At 38.0% G+C, this 17,496-nt stretch overlaps 2 long non-coding RNA genes across 2 annotated transcripts; both read left to right on the top strand.

Annotated features, from left to right (window-relative positions):
• Positions 1-1,025: 1,025 nt before the first annotated feature.
• LOC104237230 (uncharacterized) lies at positions 1,026-3,381 on the top strand. Its single transcript, XR_713578.2, has 3 exons — positions 1,026-1,212; positions 1,789-1,877; positions 2,223-3,381. It is a non-coding gene; the product is annotated as an uncharacterized lncRNA (long non-coding RNA).
• Positions 3,382-4,982: 1,601 nt separating this feature from the next.
• LOC138886330 (uncharacterized) lies at positions 4,983-15,538 on the top strand. The gene is made up of 3 exons (XR_011405001.1): positions 4,983-5,202; positions 14,835-14,935; positions 15,012-15,538. It is a non-coding gene; the product is annotated as an uncharacterized lncRNA (long non-coding RNA).
• The last annotated feature ends 1,958 nt before the right edge of the window (positions 15,539-17,496 follow it).

Here is a 17,496-nt window from a genome sequence, read left to right on the forward strand (position 1 = left end):
TAGCTCTGCTCCCACAAGGAGACATTGAAATGGAATCAAACACATATTGCGGTATCTAAAAGGGACTACCGATATGGGCTTATTTTATGACAATAATTGCAGTCCTGATCTTGTTGGTTATGACGATGGTGGGTATTTATCCGATCCACACAAGGCTCGATCTCAAACAGGTTATGTGTTTACCTGTGGAGGCACTGCCATATCTTGTCGATCGACTAAGCAATCAATTGTGGCTACTTCATCTAATCATGTTGAGATAATTGCTATTCATGAAGCAAGTCGAGGGTGTGTGTGGTTGAGGTCTATAATACATCTTATTCGAGACAAATGTTGTTTGAAATGTGACAAACTACCCACGATTTTGTATGAAGACAATGCAACATACATAGCCCAATTGAAGGGAGGATTCATAAAAGGAGATAGGACAAAACACATTTCACCAAAGTTATTTTTCACACATGATCTTCACAAGAATGGTGATATCAATGTGCAACAGATTCGTTCAAGTGATAATATGGCTGATTTGTTCACAAGATCTCTACCAACGTCAACCTTCAAGAAGCTAGTGTACAAGATCGGGATGCGAAGGCTCAAGGATGTGAATTGATACTCTCATCAGGGGGAGTTAATGCGCGTTGCACTCTTTTCCCCTTACAAGGTTTTGTTCCACTGGGTTTTCCTTGCAAGGTTTTTAACGAGGCAACCAAAAGGCATATTATTAGAGATGTGTACTCTTTTTCCTTTTCTAGATTTTTTTTGGAGTGTTATGAATAGAATTCTATTTAGAGTGAATGTCTATCTTGTAGAGAGTTTTACTTTGTGGCTAAGTCATTTTCGAGCCCTGACTAATTCCAGGGGTGCACAGGCCCTCGGCAAAGAGTTTCCGCAAGTGCACTACGGTTAATTCAGATTTTATCCAATCCGATGACCATCTTTAATTGTTTGCATCCAGTGGGTTTCGAACTTGAAACCTTGAAAGGAAGCAAACCCAAGGCTCTAAGTCAATTGCCACCGGCCAAGCCTGATGCTTCACTTTTTCTCTATTCCTTCGTCTCTTTCACTTCTCTGTACTCCTCCGTCTCTTTCTGTGTACTCCTCCATCTCTTTTGTACCCTTCTCTCCCTTCTTATTTTTACGCCCATGAACTGTTTGAAAAAATGCTGTACTGGCACCCGGAATTTGCAACTAGTTCTGTTCGATCAACAAATACCGGTATGTACTTCGTTCAAACAAATTTTTACCCATTATGCTAAGCAATTCTAATCTAATAAATGATATATTTGCCTACTCTAATTCTATTGAAAGAGCATAATTGGGATTGGGTTCGTGATTCTATATGCAACCAATTAATGTTTGTGGTCTATGTTGTGTGTGAATGAGTATTCTCTTCTATGCGAAGTGCCAATGTGCGGACTGCTGTATTTTGTTATTTTTTCCCATCATTTTAATTTTCCCCCCTCTTTCTGTGTGTTTGCAGGATTGCAGAGTAATCTTATTTACCTACTCTATTCTAAAAAAAAATATCACGACATAATTTTGACAATTCCGAATACTAATCTATCTTCTCTCTCTTTCATGAAAAGTTCTGTAATTAGTGCTGAACCTATGAAAAATTAAGGAGAATTTGAATAATATATTATCAGTAATAATGATTATGCTAAAATTAAATTATTCAACTCCTTCACAAGCAATTTTAATTAGCAAAAACCAATCTTTCATCGAGCACAAATGTATATACTTCGTTCTGAAATTGAAGGCATAGTAACGTTCATCATTATTATTGAATAGCAAAGGAGAACCTGAAAAGGAACAGCAACAGCAACAGCAAAAAGGCACAATTCGGTTTCACCATGGCTCCTTTAGTGGATTTGGAAAAGGTACACCCTTTTTCTATTTCCGCGTTTCATGCTATACACATTGCGCAAAGGATACTCTTTTCACTAACTATCATGTTTTGACAATTTGTGTATTGGTTTAAGTTGGATTTCCCGTGACACCACCCGTGAGATTATACTGAGTATGTTGTTGTTATTGTTTAAGTTGGATTTCTCAGAACCAAGTATATATATATTTGTGCTCGATGAAAGATTGGATTTTGCTAATTAAATTGCTTGTGAAAGAGTTGAATAATTTTATTTTAGCATAATCATTATTACTGATAATATATTATTCAGTTCTTCTGTGGTCCCCATTTAGCTTTCCTTTGAAATATTTTTTGTCAGGTCAGCGACAAACGTGCCGTAAGTTATATTTTGTAAACCTTGCAGTATGGTCGATAAAGCTAAGGAGTTGGAAGGAAGGTTATCGGCAATGGGAGCTTGGAGGAGTGGTGGGGACGTGAACACAATGTGGTCGACGACGGCGGACTGTATAAGAAAGGCGGCGAGAGAGGTGTTAGGGATATCTACGGGCCGCAATGGTGGTCACAAAGGAGATTGGTGGTGGAATGCAGTTGTCCAAGGTAAAGTGGAAGCGAAGAAGGCGGCTTACCTGCGGTTAGTAGGGAGCACTAACGAGGAGGAGAAGAGAGAGAACAATCAAAGGTATAAGGTAGCTAGGAAGGAGGCAAAAGATGGCAGTGACGGAGGCTAAGACGACAGCTTTTGCTCGTCTGTATGAGGAACTAAGGAACAAAGGTGGGGAGAAGAAGTTATTCCGATTCGCTAAGGCGAGAGAGAGGACAACTCGAGATCTAGACCAGGTGAGGTGCATAAAAGATGACGACGACAAAGTTTTGATGGGAGATGACCAGATTAAGAGGAGGTAGCAGACCTACTTTCATAAACTTCTAAGTGAAGAAGGAGATCAAGATATTAGACCTGGGGAATCGAGGAATGCCGACAGTCACCATGAATTAAGTAATTGTAGGGACATTGAGATCGATGAAGTCATGGAGGCAATGCGTAAGATGAGAAGGGGCAGAGCTACCGGGCCAGACGAAATTCCGGTGGAACTGTGGAGGTGTGTGGGTAGAGCAGGCTTGGAATGGCTTACTGCATTGTTTAGTGTTATATTCAAGACTAATAGGATGCCGGAAGAGTGGAGGTGGAGTACAATGGTCCCATTGTATAAGAACAAAGGTGATGTCCAGAGCTGTAACAACTATAGGGACATCAAATTACTAAGTCATACCATGAAAGTTTGGGAGAGAGTGGTAGAAATGAGAGTGCGAAGGACAGTGTCTATTTCAGACAACCAGTTCGCGTTCATGCCGGGGCGATCTACCACAGAAGCTATCCACCTTATTAGGAGGTTGGTGGAACAGTACAGGGATAGGAAGAAGGACCTTCACATGGTGTTTATTGATCTGGAGAAAGCGTACGATAGGGTTCCTAGGGAGGTCTTATGGAGCTGCTTAGAGGATAAAGGGGTCCCGGTTGACTATATTAGGGTGATTAAAGACATGTATGCTGGAGCTAAGACTCGGGTTAGGACAGTAGGAGGCGACTCTGAACACTTTCCAGTTATTACGGGGTTGCACCAAGGGTCTGCGCTCAGCCCATTCCTATTTGCCCTGGTGATGGATGCACTGACTCATCATATTCAAGGGGAGGTGCCATGGTGCATGCTATTTGCTGATGACATTATTCTAATTGACGAGACACGAGGCGGCGTCAACGAGAGGCTAGAGATTTGGAGACATGCTCTTGAGTCTAAAGGTTTCAAGTTGAGCAGGACGAAGACGGAATACCTCGAGTGCAAATTTGGAGTTGAGCCGACGGAAGCGGGAGTTGAAGTGAGGCTTGACTCTCAAGTCATTCCCAAGAGGGGTAGTTTCAAGTACCTTGGATCGGTTATTCAGGGGATCGGGGAGATTGACGAGGATGTCACACACCGTATAGGGGTGGGGTGGATGAAGTGGAGGTTAGCGTCGGGAGTCTTGTGTGACAAGAAAGTGCCACCGTTACTAAAAGGTAAGTTTTATAGAGCAGTGGTTAGGCCTGCCATGTTATATGGAACTGAATGTTGGCCGGTAAAGAACTCACACATCCAGAAGATGAAAGTAGCAGAGATGAGGATGTTGAGGTGGATGTGCGGGCATACAAGAATGGATAAGATTAGGAATGAAGATATTCGAGAGAAGGTGGGCGTGGCCCCCATGGAGGACAAGATGCGGGAAACAAGACTCAGATGGTTCGGGCACATTCAGAGGAGGAGCACTGATGCACCGGTGAGGAGGTGTGAGCGACTGGCTATAGTGGGCACGCGGAGAGGTAGAGGACGACATAAGAAGTATTGGGGAGAGGTGATCAGACAGGACATGACGCGACTTAGGATTACTGAGGACATGGCCCTTGACAGGGAATTATGGAGGTCGAGTATTAAGGTTGTAGGTTAGGGGAGAGTTGTGAATATTTTTACAGCACAATAGAGTGAGACTAACCAATTAGGAGTTGAACTAAGAATGTCATTGGTCGTCTATTGATGCAGGGCTTTACCTGCTAGTTTTACTATACCAGCCATCTTTTTCGTATTTCGTATTCTGTATTTCATATCTATTATATTGCTGTTATTTTATTATGCATTTTTATTATGCATTTTTATGGTACTAATATATCGGCTTCTGTTGCTTTTGAGCCGAGGGTCTCCTGGAAACAGCCTCTCTACCCTTCGGGGTAGGGGTAAGGTATGCGTACATATTACCCTCCCCAGACCCCACTTGTGGGATTATACTGGGTTGTTGTTGTTGTTGTTGCAGTATGGTCGATCTGGAATAGTGATTGAATTAATGGCATCTTTTACCCTATAATTTGTTAATCAGACTTTTGTTATGTTTTGTGAAATTAAAGTCACTATTTGTTATTATCCGAAAATAAAGTCACTGTTTGTTCGTTTGAACATCCAGAATGTCATTTGAATTGGAATTCAATTAGTTGACAATCAAGCGGTAACTTAAAAGGGGGGGGGGGGGGGCGGCTGGATTTTTTTTTTTAAAAAATCGATTAACAACTAAAAAGTCTATTTAATCTGAAATTTCTAATCCAAATATCTGCTTCAAATATAATATTCTTTACTCTTTGCTCTCTTGATATTCTTTAATAGGGAAAATGATTTTGGACTGTTTTTCACTACATGTCGTCACCAAGTTTTCAAGCTTTTGGTCATTTGGCTTCACTTTATTGCAGATTTGATCATAAATTGGAAGAGAATCATTTTTCTGGGTAATTGGACCAAAACATCAACCACTATCATCAGTAGTTGGTAATGTCTTCTTCTCCCCTCTTTCTTTTTAGTTGACTTTTTGTATCGAGATCTACTTCTACTTAATTACTTTCGGTACTATCGAAGTTATATATATGGCTCCATTAGTTTTTATTCTGGCAGATGACGAGGGTTCTGTCTCGCATTTTCTAACTTATGTTTTCGTTTACGGTATCGTTATTGGATACTTCTCTTTCACTAGATCATTCTCAGCTTCTGCTGTTCAAGGGCATTAATTATGATGCCATATAATGCTAAGCTAAATATAATGAGTCAATCTTCAACATTTCATTAGCCTTTTTTGTTTTCCTATGGACCTTCAAAGAATATTTTCATTTGTTGGCATATGAAACAACTGATTTAACGCTTGAATTTAATTTTTCAATAAATTCATGCAGTCTATCTCATAATCATGTTGTATAATCCTGTCCTTAGCTTCCTAAATAGAGAATTTGCACTGAAGTTCATTTCTACTAGAGTTTTTTCCATCTTTGGTTTTCCTTTATATTTTTTCCACAAGTCTTGCTTTTCCTCGTAGAACTTCATTCTTCATACTACTCAATTGCCTATTCTGCAACATTTCAAAACAAAAATTGATTATCACTATCCAGCTTATTTACTCTGAATAATTGGGGAATAGTATGGAGTTTATTCTGAAAAATATCGCTTGATAATGTCATGATGTCCTGGGGTCATGATTACCATATGTACTAGGTTTGTAATTTTTTGTTCCAAAAATTCTGTTAGGTGGCGCAGTTAAATAAATGGAGTATTCTGTCTTACTTTTTCTGCCATTATGCATGAGGCTAAGAAAAACATCTACTCTGCCATCAGCTGCACTATTCATTATCTGATACCATTCCCTGTATCACAAGCAGTCCATAATTAACTGTTAGAATAATAATAGCGGGGCGAGAACAACATTAGTGTACCTGTCAACGCAACGGAAGAATTGTTGAACTCACCATCCAAACAATTGCCCCAAACCGAACTTTGAATCGCTAGGAAACAAAGTTAATCTTCCACCAATTAGATGCCCTTACTTGTGTGTATTTTTCGTTGGGAGAAAAAGAGATTCAGAGAAAATTCTTACTGTACATAGTTCTATATTTTCTCCTTCACATAAATAGGCAGAGAAATAGCGGTTAAGGAAGATAACCCACCACTCACCCCTTTTTGCACGTTCAGTTTAGTGGGTGTTTGTGGTCTAGTGGTAACTTCCCTTAACCTCTCTCCCTTATCTCTCCTAACCGGGTCGGGTCAGCCCACATGGAGAGACCCATGACCCATAATCCAACATCTCCCACTTCGCTCATAGTGGGCTAGACCGATGTCTTTGACACACTTTTCATACTGGCAAATAGTTGGTGTGACCTGCGAGCACAAAGAGCTGTAAAATTCCAAAACCAATTAAAGGTTGTACTAAAGCTCTATGTAGAAATCCAATCACATATGGAAAGGATTCACTACTAGCATGAGGATATTATTACTCGCAATACTCCAGACATCATTCGCTATTGCAGTAGCTACTTATTCAATCCCTCATCCTCAAAAGAGGCAAACTCGAGTTCTCATATAACATTGTATCCATAATTAGACCCAATACCCTCATGGTAAGTGTAATGGTCGACCTATGAATACAAGTTAAATTACTAAATTTTAGTCGTCTAAACCTTTCTACTCGAATCTTTCCATTCCAAATCAACTACTTTCCTAGACATGCACTGCATTGCTGAATCAATCATGGCTATTAGTGCACTTCAAGAGACAGTAAAAGGTCAAATGGTATTTCAATAAAAGTTACTCTAACTGCTTTGGGATCTTACAAAATGAAGAAGTAGGGATTCATTCTTCCATTATCCCATGGTCGATAGCACACGTGGTATGAAACACATGTTACGGTGTTCTCACCTTATATTAGCGTATGTGCCTTATTCTTTTAATTATTCAACACCGTATAGATCTTGGTCTAGACACCTCTAAATGTCTAACCCAAGTTCCTCACTTCAATAATCCTCAAACCATCTTCTTAGATAAACTTCCATCTGGCTTACAAAACAAGTCAAAATCGAATTGTAAAATTCGTAAGTCTGATTAGTTGTCAAGACCGACCTCTACAAGTGAATATAACCTCACATTATCCAAGGTTCTATAAGGTTTCATCTCTTCACGATTCTTAATGTAAGAGGCGATTGCTCGTGTGAGAGAGCCAATCTCGCGACTTGTTCGACACACTTTATCAACAAAACATTCATCACATACATACGAGATATAAGCATAATTCAAGAGTCAAATATTGATGAGCATATTATAATACTTAAGTCATTTACAATACATAAATATATTCATATCCTTCGCAAACCTAGAGCCATAAAATGTTTCTCAAACAGGTCTCCAGATATCGCCTTTGTAAAAGGATCAGCTATCATGCTTCGCGTAGGAATGTACTATAAATTTATCTTTCCACTTGCTACCATGTCTCTTACAAAGTTATACTTGATGTCAATGTGTTTGGTCTTGCTGTGATACTTAGGATCTTTTGTATATGCCATAGCCGCTTGACTATCACAATATAGAGTCATGGGACCTTGAGAGTTCTTTGTAATATTCAAATGCTCAGAGAATCTCTTCAACCAAACAACTTCTTGTACTGCAGACGCACAAGCCACGAACTCAACTTCCATTGTTGAAAGGGCTGTACAAGTTTGTTTCTTACTTTTCCATGATATAGCACCAGCATTAAGTAAGAAGGCATAACTGGATGTTGATTTTCTATCATTCCGATCACCAGCCCAAATCAACATTTGTATATCCTCTCAAGTATAAATCATTTTCACTATAACATAATGAATAATCTGCAGTTCCCTTCAGGTATCTGAAAATTCTCTTTACAATTTTCCAATGATCTCTTCAAGGATCGGATTGATACCTGCTAACCAGACCTACGACATAACAAATGGCTGGGCGAGTACACATCATAGCGTACATCAAGCTCGCGACAACACTTGAATACAGAACTCGAGACATGTCTTCCTTTTCATTTTCAGTCTTGGGACACATTTCAAGGCTTAAAGTTTCACCTTTCGCTATAGGAGTATCCATGGATTTGCAACTGTTCATGCGAAAACGCTCCAAAATTTTCTTTATATAAGTTTCTTGAGATAGACTCAATAACTTTTTGGAACGGTCTCTTTGGATCTTAACTCCAAGGATATAGCCTCGCCCATATCTTTCATATCAAATGACTTTGAAAGTCATGCCTTGATCGTTTTCACACACTCCAAATTGTTTCCGGCTAATAAAATATCGTCCACATAAATAGAAAGAATTACAAACATCCCATTGGACTTCCTCACATAAATGCAATGGTCTTCATTGATCATGGTGAAATCATATGAGATCACGTCCTTGTGAAATCTCAAATACCATTGCCTTGAAGATTGCTTCAGACCATAAATAGATCTTTTCAATTTACAGACCTTCTTTTCTTGGCCTTTAACGATGAAGCCTACTGGCTGTTCCATGTAGATTTCTTCGTTCAGTTCTCCATTGAGAAAAGCTGTCTTCACGTCCATTTGATGTAATTCCAAATCCAAATGTGTAACAATAGCCAAAAGTAAGCGAATTGAGGTAAACTTCACAACTGGTAAAAATGTTTCCTTATAATCTATTCCAGCTTCTTGAGTAAAGCCTTTTGCCACCAATCGTGCCTTGTATCTTTCTATTGACCCATCCGCTTTGCGTTTAACTTTGAGAATCCATTTGTTCCCAATGGCTCTACGCCCAGGCGGAAGGTCAACTAGATCCTAGACTTTGTTGGTTTTCATGGACTCTAATTCTTCTTTCATTGCTTTCATCCACTCATCTTTTTCGGGGCTCGATAAAGCCTCAGTCACAGACTTTGGCTCATCCATTTCTGTGGGAGATACCAAGAAAATATAATCTTCAATTTCATAAGTACGTTTGAGTATATTTTTCCTGGCACTCTTTCTTAGTTGAAATTCAGGTTCGTCAGAAGGATTTTGGGATTGAGAGTTCCCACTCCCACTCCCACTCGGATCAAGAATAAGATTTTGATCAATATGATTATCAACTGTGTCAGAAGACACTTGCTGACTATCTGAGTTCAACATTTCATAAAGAGGCTCTCCATTCTTTACCTCGCCCTTCTTTGGAAAATTATTTTTCAAAAATGTGACATCTCGCGATTCAATTTCAGTAACACTTCCATCCTCTAATTCACCAATGAACATATAACCTTTGGAGTGTTCTGAATATCTTATAAAGATACATTTCTTGCCTTTTGGACCTAATTTACCAAACTTGCTAAAAGAATCTTTTACGTATGCAGCACAACCCCAAGGTCGTAAATCCTTTAAGTTTGGTTTATGACCAGTCCATAGCTCATAAAGAGTGGAAGAAGCTGATTTAGAAGGCACTTTGTTCAATATGTAAGTTGCAGTCAATAACGCATCTCCCCAAAAGAAGATAGGTAAATTTGCCTGCGCCATCATGGACCTTATCATGTCCAATAATGTTCTATTCCTTCTTTCTGCTACACCATTTTGTTGAGGTGTGTATGGAATAGTTAACTGTCTGGTGATTCCCTTTTCATTGCACAATTCTTCAAATTCTTTTGAAAGATATTCACGCCCTCTATCGGTTTTTAAGGTCTTAATCCTTTTGTCTAATTGATTTTCAACTTCATTCACATATTTCTTAGAGCATTCAAGTGCTTCAGATTTATGAGAGATCAAATAGACATAACCAAAGCATGTGAAATCATCAATGAACGTAATGAAATATAAAGCACCAGACCTAGCCCTCACATTCATTGGACCACAGATATCAGAATGGATTAATTGCAATGGAAAATCAACTCTCTTAGCCTTTCCAAATGGTTTACGTGTAATCTTTCCAGCAAGACAATTTTCACAAGTTGACATTTCAATTTTAGAGAAAGGACCTAGATGTCCTTCCTTAGCCAATCTATTCATTCGGTCGTGCCCTATGTGACCTAATCTTGCATGCCATGTAATAACATCAACATCATTGTTACTAGAATAACATGCCATAACACAACAATCAACATAATAGTTATACGTAGAAGGATTACAATCTAACACAATAAAACCATCATAACGATGTTCAAAACCATAAAAAACATTGTCTTGAGTAATTCTAAGACCAATGCGACTAAAGTTCAAATTGAAATCTAAATCTAGAAGAACAAACACATATACTAAGTTTCGTCGAATCTCTGGAACATATAGGACGTCATGCAATATCAAAGATCGGCCACCACACATATCTATACTGCAAGTGCCTATCCCTTTGACTTCAAGCTTTGCATTGTTTCCCACATATACATGCTTTGATCCAGGTGGAACTCGACGAAACTCTATAAACGCTTCTCTATCGCGACTCACATGGTCGGTGGCCCTTGAGTCTACAATCCACACAGGATAAGATTCAGTTAGTAAAACAATGCTAGAAACATATACAACACTAAGAGATGCGCTTTGAAATGCTACCTTTTTCGGCTCAGTGCACTCACGAGCAAAATGCCCTTGGACTTGGCAATTGTAACACTTCATCTTGCTCTTGTCTTTCTTCTTGTAGAACTGTTTTCCTTTCTTGGAATTTGGCTTGTTTCTTTTCTTGGAGGGTCCTTTTTCGGTCTCCTTACCCTTTCCATCATTTTTCCAGTTTCTCTTGCGCTTGAAGCTTGATTTCTTTGTACCACTTGATTTCTCCATAAAGGCATTAGGTACAGCTTTAGCAGCACCAAGCCACTCGTCTTCAAGCTCCACATGGCGGGAAACATCAGCAAAAGTTTTGATGCTATCATTGTGGGTCAAATTAACCTTCGAATGTTCCCAATTATTGGGAAGAGACCGAATCACTGCCTGCACCTGCTGCTCATCAGAGAGAACATGGCCAACACTTTTGAGTTGAGCAATCATATTCAACATCACCCTTAGATGTTGCTTAACACCATGATCATGATGTTTTTTGTACGTGTCCAACTTGATTGTCAGCTGTCGAAGGCGAGTCGCAGTCGTACCCCCATATGCCTCTCTTAAATGTGCCCACATGGCTTGAGCAGTAGGATATTGCTCACATTTGTGGATGAGATCATCAGCAACTGAACTTACAATAATTCCACGTGCAGTGGAATCTTTTTTTTTTCCAAACATTGTAAGTTTCCAGATCCCTCCTGTGTTGGGCCGTGTTACTCGCGGGGAAGGAAAAACGAGCAGTTTACGCTTTAGTAGCTACCGTTTCACTGGCTCTAGTATTCACAAGCTTTCAAGGAATGGAGTATTATCAAGGACCTTTGGCTAATAGTTTAGTTGTTCCCAGAGGAATTCAATCTGGGCAGCTAGAAAAGGAGAGGGGCGGTGTGTACAAGGCCCTGGAAGGAATTCACCGCCCTATGGCTGACCGGCGATTACTAGCGATTCAGGCTTCATGCAGGCGAGTTGCAGCCTGAAATCCGAACTGTGGACGGGTTTTTTGGAGTTAGCTCACCCTAGCAGCGGAATTGAATCAGAAAGCAAGACAGAATAGGCTCTTACTGCTCTAGAAAGAACTTCCCTTGAATCTACTGCTATTGATATTAGCTCAGGGACTTCGGTGCCTTAAGCGGAAGAGTTATTAGACCAACTATCTCACGCTCTCTCTCTCAAACCCAGCCAAAGGAGCACATCTAGTTGAAAGACTCTCATTCTTATTTAGAATGGGAAGATCTTTCAGTTCGTAAAAGCTTAAGCTTAAGAGCTTTATCCATAAGTAATGAGAGGAGACTTTTAGAAAACCCTCATGCCTTCTCTGGAGACAGAGATCTTACTGCTACCTCCGAGTCTGACAATATAGTCTTCTAGGCTTTTCGCTTTAGATCTTCCTTCAGCCTTGAAAGTATGCTGCTGCTTTAGCGCGAATGAAATCATTTCTCAAAATAAAAAGGAATCCTCCTCTTGAGGTTGGTAACCTAGCCCAAAACCATGCTCATGGGAAAAAAGCTTAACCGCACAAGCCTGGGCTGGGCCTACCTCCATCCCTAGAGGAGCCATATGAGGCGGAAGCTCCACGTACGGTTTTGAGTGTTACCCTCCTCTGGGTGACTCATAACATGGTTAATACTTTCAAGAGCATCTTGCTCTTCGAGTACATACCACATCTTACGACTCCAGATATCGTAGTTTTCACCATTCAGTTTGTCACCCTTGTTCCAGTCGGCAATGATACTTTTTGATGCCATGTCTGTTATTAGAGACAATTTTACAAGTTTAACTCATCAATATATACTTCAGTTAATTTATGCATGTGATTACACACTCAAGTAAATTAATTATAATATTAATTCTACATTTAGTATAGAAGAGAACAGTCACTACGTTTCCATTTATCATCTATATCTAAATATTTTTAATTAATATTAAAATCATTTCTTAGTGTGTACTTTATTTCAAGTCTCAATCCATTACAAAAAAATATAATAAACAATGTATGTAACTGGTGAGACAAATAACATAATATAAATTTCATTAAGATAAAACAAATAATAACAATTTACGTGTTTGCTAGGACATCCATATACCAATCGAACACTAACTCTTGCTCATATACGCTAAAAGGTGCACTAGGCCAAACATCATGATAAATCTCAGTTAAAATTTCACCCCAAGGCTCTCGAAGAGAGTCTGCTAAAATAGCTAATGCTTCCCAATCAGTAATTTCTACGTAATTAGCCAATTCAACTATTTTTATCTTAAAAAGGTGTACATGTTCAAGAACGGAAACATCAGGGCCCATTTTAAATTCCTTAAACTCCCTAAATTTCTTTTCTCTTTCCCTTCGTTCAGCTCTTCGATCCTTTAACTCATTTTGTCTCGCCCTTGGGACATTCCTGATGACTTCAGGCTCCGAGTCTGAATCATTATAGAAAAAAGTCATGCGACGATGTATCCTTCTACGTTGTCCCCTTCCTTGACTTCGAGAACTCTCACTTGGAGTAATTCGAATTTGTCCCTGTTCAGCCATATCTGAAATTGAATCAAGGAAACAATAAGAATGGCTACAACCACTCAATGTGACAACATATGTCACAATAACTCGTAGAAGTATATCAATATAAGGGATAAGGGCTAAACTAATTTTCTATATTAAGTAGATAGTGAGTTTAATTAAGGCCTGATTTCTAGCAATCACATGATATCATGAATAAACAAGTGTGATAAAGACCTTGACTTGGTGAAACTAAAATTGTGTTGGTCCACAGCCACCGTTTTCCAGTTTCAACAAGTAAAAGCATATAATGAGAACAGAATGCTTATGAACCAGCATTCCAGAACGGAATAACCTTACTTTTGAGTCTTGTATCTCGCTCCTCACATGAAAACAGATGGGCACATATATATATTTGTCAAAATCTCCACACACACCTCGTCTATTGAACATGATAGAAGCTAGAGTCAAGGCAGTGATCCATAGAGGTACAATTGTTCATATTGAAAAATAAAAGGACTTTTAAAAGTGTAACAACCCATTAGAATTGCTGATTGTACTTCACTGTACTACCCACCGTTCTTTGCTAACTTAAAAGTTGTTTACTATATCATCTTGTTATAGATTTGGTCCATCATAGCTATAGTAGGATATATTTATCAAGTCATAGTACCGCAATAAGCAAAACCTAAAACATGCCAAGTTATATGCCCTTATCTGTAGGCCGAGTAATTATGCATAAAGACGCATTGAGAACTCGGGAAATAACATATGCATAAAAATCTACATCTTCAAACATTTTTCTTAATCAGGTTATTCACAAAAAATCTACATCTCATGTGTTTTACTTAATCAAGTCATCAATGTGTCGATCCATGACCATCGAAACAGATTGCAAGAATGCTGCCTCACTTGTTTCTGGGAGCACACCCTCTTGTTATAGATAGATGAGAGTTCAAAATAATTGATGGCCAGAGACTTGATGGCCACATAGATATCATCTTGTTCGAAGAGCAAGAATTGATGGTCACAGACTCCTCAAGCAAAGATAGAATGCAAACTTTTCTTTATAAGGATAAAAATTGCAGCGGAGAACACGGAGTACGGATACAACCATGCTCTGATATCATTGTTAGAATAATAATAACGGGGCGAGAACAACATTAGCGTACCTGTCAACGCAGCGGAAGAATTGTTGAACTCACCACCGAAACAATTGCCCCAAACCGAACTTTGAATCACTAGGAAACACAGTTAATCTTCCACCAATTAGATGCCCTTACTTGTGTGTATTTTTCGTTGGGAGAAGAAGAGATTCATAGAAATTTTTTACTGTATGTAGTTCTATATTTTCTCCTTCACATAAATAGGCAGAGAAATAACGGTTAAGGAAGATAACCCACCACTCACCCCTTTTTGCACGTTCAATTTAGTGGGTGTTTGTGGTCTAGTGATAAACCTCTCTCCCTTATCGCTCCTAACCGGGTCGGGTCAGCCCACATGGAGCGACCCATGACCCATAATCCAACATTAACTATTTATGTTCCTTTTCTTTCTTGAAAAATGTTTTGTGATTTTATGGATATAGTATTTATTCCTAATCCTGAATCATTGAAATGCAGCTTTGCACATATCAGGACACGAGATGAATGAAGAGGATCACAAAAAATCTGAAATGGTTTTGAGTATCTCTTCCATGCATTAATTGTCATTAGGCTGCAGGGTATGTGTTCTCATGATCATTCAATTAGAAGTTTTAGCTTCATTTTGATGCTGAAGAGGAGTATTTTTGTGTGTAGACCTTTTCCGAGGGCACATACCTCCAAAAGTTTTAGTATAATTGGAAGTGTTGATGAAGGTGTGACTGAGGTTTACCAAGCAAAATGCAAATTTAATTTGGAGGAGTTCGATGAACGACTACTAAGTTATATTTCAAATGGAAGTTGAAAGTCATGTTGAATGCTAACAATGGGATTACAAGATCAACCGTCAAAGGATTGGCTTGTATTGGGAAACAATGTTACATGCTTTTATCCTACTTTCTTGGGTAAATATATTTGAAGCACACGTTACTTTGATAATAGTAATGAGGACTACGGATTACTACAAGACTAATATCATATAGAAGGTTTCCGGATGAAACAGAAGGAAATCAAGAGGAATATAGGGAAGATTTATTCTGCTTGAAAATGAGCATTTTCTTTTCTTTCTGCACCTTAAAAACTGAAGGCTGTCCTGTGAACATCTGGAATGAGCTAAAGCTGGAAAGTATTTAATTCTACATTTAATTTCTTAAATCTCATTCTCAGTGTTCTTTTGATTTTCATTTACAGTCCTCTACATTTGCTTTTATTAAGTTCTGCAGGTTCAAATTTGTTTTTGAATATAGTGTATCTCTTCTTTTTGTTCTTTCTAGATTTTAAATTGTAGGAGTGTTCATGTATTCATTTACAAACAATATTTCTTTCTAAAATTTTACATAGAATCAATGCACAACCACGAGAATACTGCAATACTCAATAACTAATGTATACCATTTTTGAGTTTTACAGACTTTGACTATATAATATTTACTGTTTTATTTATAATACAATTTTGTTAATTTTTTTGGTGATATTGTGAGTTTTGTACCTAACAGGAGGAAAAATTTATATGTGTATAATGCATGAAAATCGTATATCTTCTATCTCAATTAAGTTTATAACAGGATCACATTATATTTGTACTATTTTGTTTCGCGGAAAAATGCACTAGTGATAATAATAAATATAGATAGCGTTGATAAATCCTTGACGACAAGACCACATTTTTTGTGTCTTCGATATAAGTTTTATCCAATTAATCACCAACAACTTCCACCCGGGGAATTTAGTAATCCCTGAATCCAGAAAATTTGAATATACTCCAAAAGTTTACGGGTTATTCATCAGTAGTAGGAGAGCTTGACGATGACACTAAGAAGCCATTGAGACCCCAAGTGGAACCTTTTTTTTTTCACTCTGCCACAAGACTTCGTCTTCTTCCCCAGACTTTGTCAAACAGTGGAAAATTCTCATTAATTTTTTTAGTTGTCATTGAACAATGCTCATAAAAACCAATTGGAATTGTAAACATCAAATTTATTATTATATTTTTAAGGCATTTTTGCAAGAGGTGTCAACGGTTCGAACTCGTGACCTCCTGGTCATTGGCAGCAACTTTACCGGTTATGTCAACGCTCCCTTGTTCCACACGTCCAATAAATTAAAAATAATATGTGCGCCACATTTGGGCTATATTCTATAAGTTTGTCTATATCTGCTTTTAATAATTGAAAACAATTAAAAGAAGGGATTATTACCTAGCTACACTCTATTAAAAACTTATTTTACCAATGTTCTCTATGTTTTGTAACTTTTAATAAGTATCTAGGTTTTTCTTACAAATTGTGTAGATTGCTCCTTAAAAGGCTCTCACCTCATTATTAGTACCTTCAATTAAGGGATCTAATTATATCCTTTCCTTTTTTCCCCTCTCCTCTTCTCTCTCCTTTTTTTACAACCAAATCCCTTCATCTACGCTCAGAATCTCCATCTTCTCTCTTCCTACCATTGCCGATAGCTTTATATTATTAAATCATCAATTGTATCGTTCTTCTGTTGGGAGACCAGACAACACTGAAAATGAAGAAATATTCAGCAATTGTATGATAACTATATCATAATTGTATTTAAATTGTATCAGATACATCAATACGTAAAACATAATTGTATCATACATGTATCACAATTGTATATAACTAGTAGATGGTACCTTAATATCCAAAAATAATACCTGATACAGTACTAATAAATTAATCTATAACTATCATATATTTGTTATACAAATTGTGAAATTCGTCACGAACTCACAACTGCTAATAATTAAGATACAATTCCAAAACTTCTTCTTCCTCGAGTTTCAATCTGAAATTCAACCTAAAACCAACTTTAAACTTACACAATCTCCCTTCAAATTAAGATATAAACTCTAAAGGATATTTTCAATCGTTTTCAAGAACACTCAATCCAAAGAAATCACAAATTCGTAAAATCCGAATATCTAATTCAAAGTTTCGAACCTTTTTAATGGTATGTCAATGGCAGACCTCTCTACCTGCCGATGGATTTGTCAATAGTTGAAGCTTTTTAATGGTTGTTGGTGGAATTGGTTCAGCGAAATATATGATGCTACAATTTTAGAGAGATAATAGTTTGATTTGTATGAGAGAGATATTGGTGGATTTGTATGAAAGAGAGAATGACT

This window comes from Nicotiana sylvestris, chromosome 2, assembly GCF_000393655.2.
Source record: "Nicotiana sylvestris chromosome 2, ASM39365v2, whole genome shotgun sequence".
Lineage (NCBI taxonomy): Eukaryota > Viridiplantae > Streptophyta > Magnoliopsida > Solanales > Solanaceae > Nicotiana > Nicotiana sylvestris.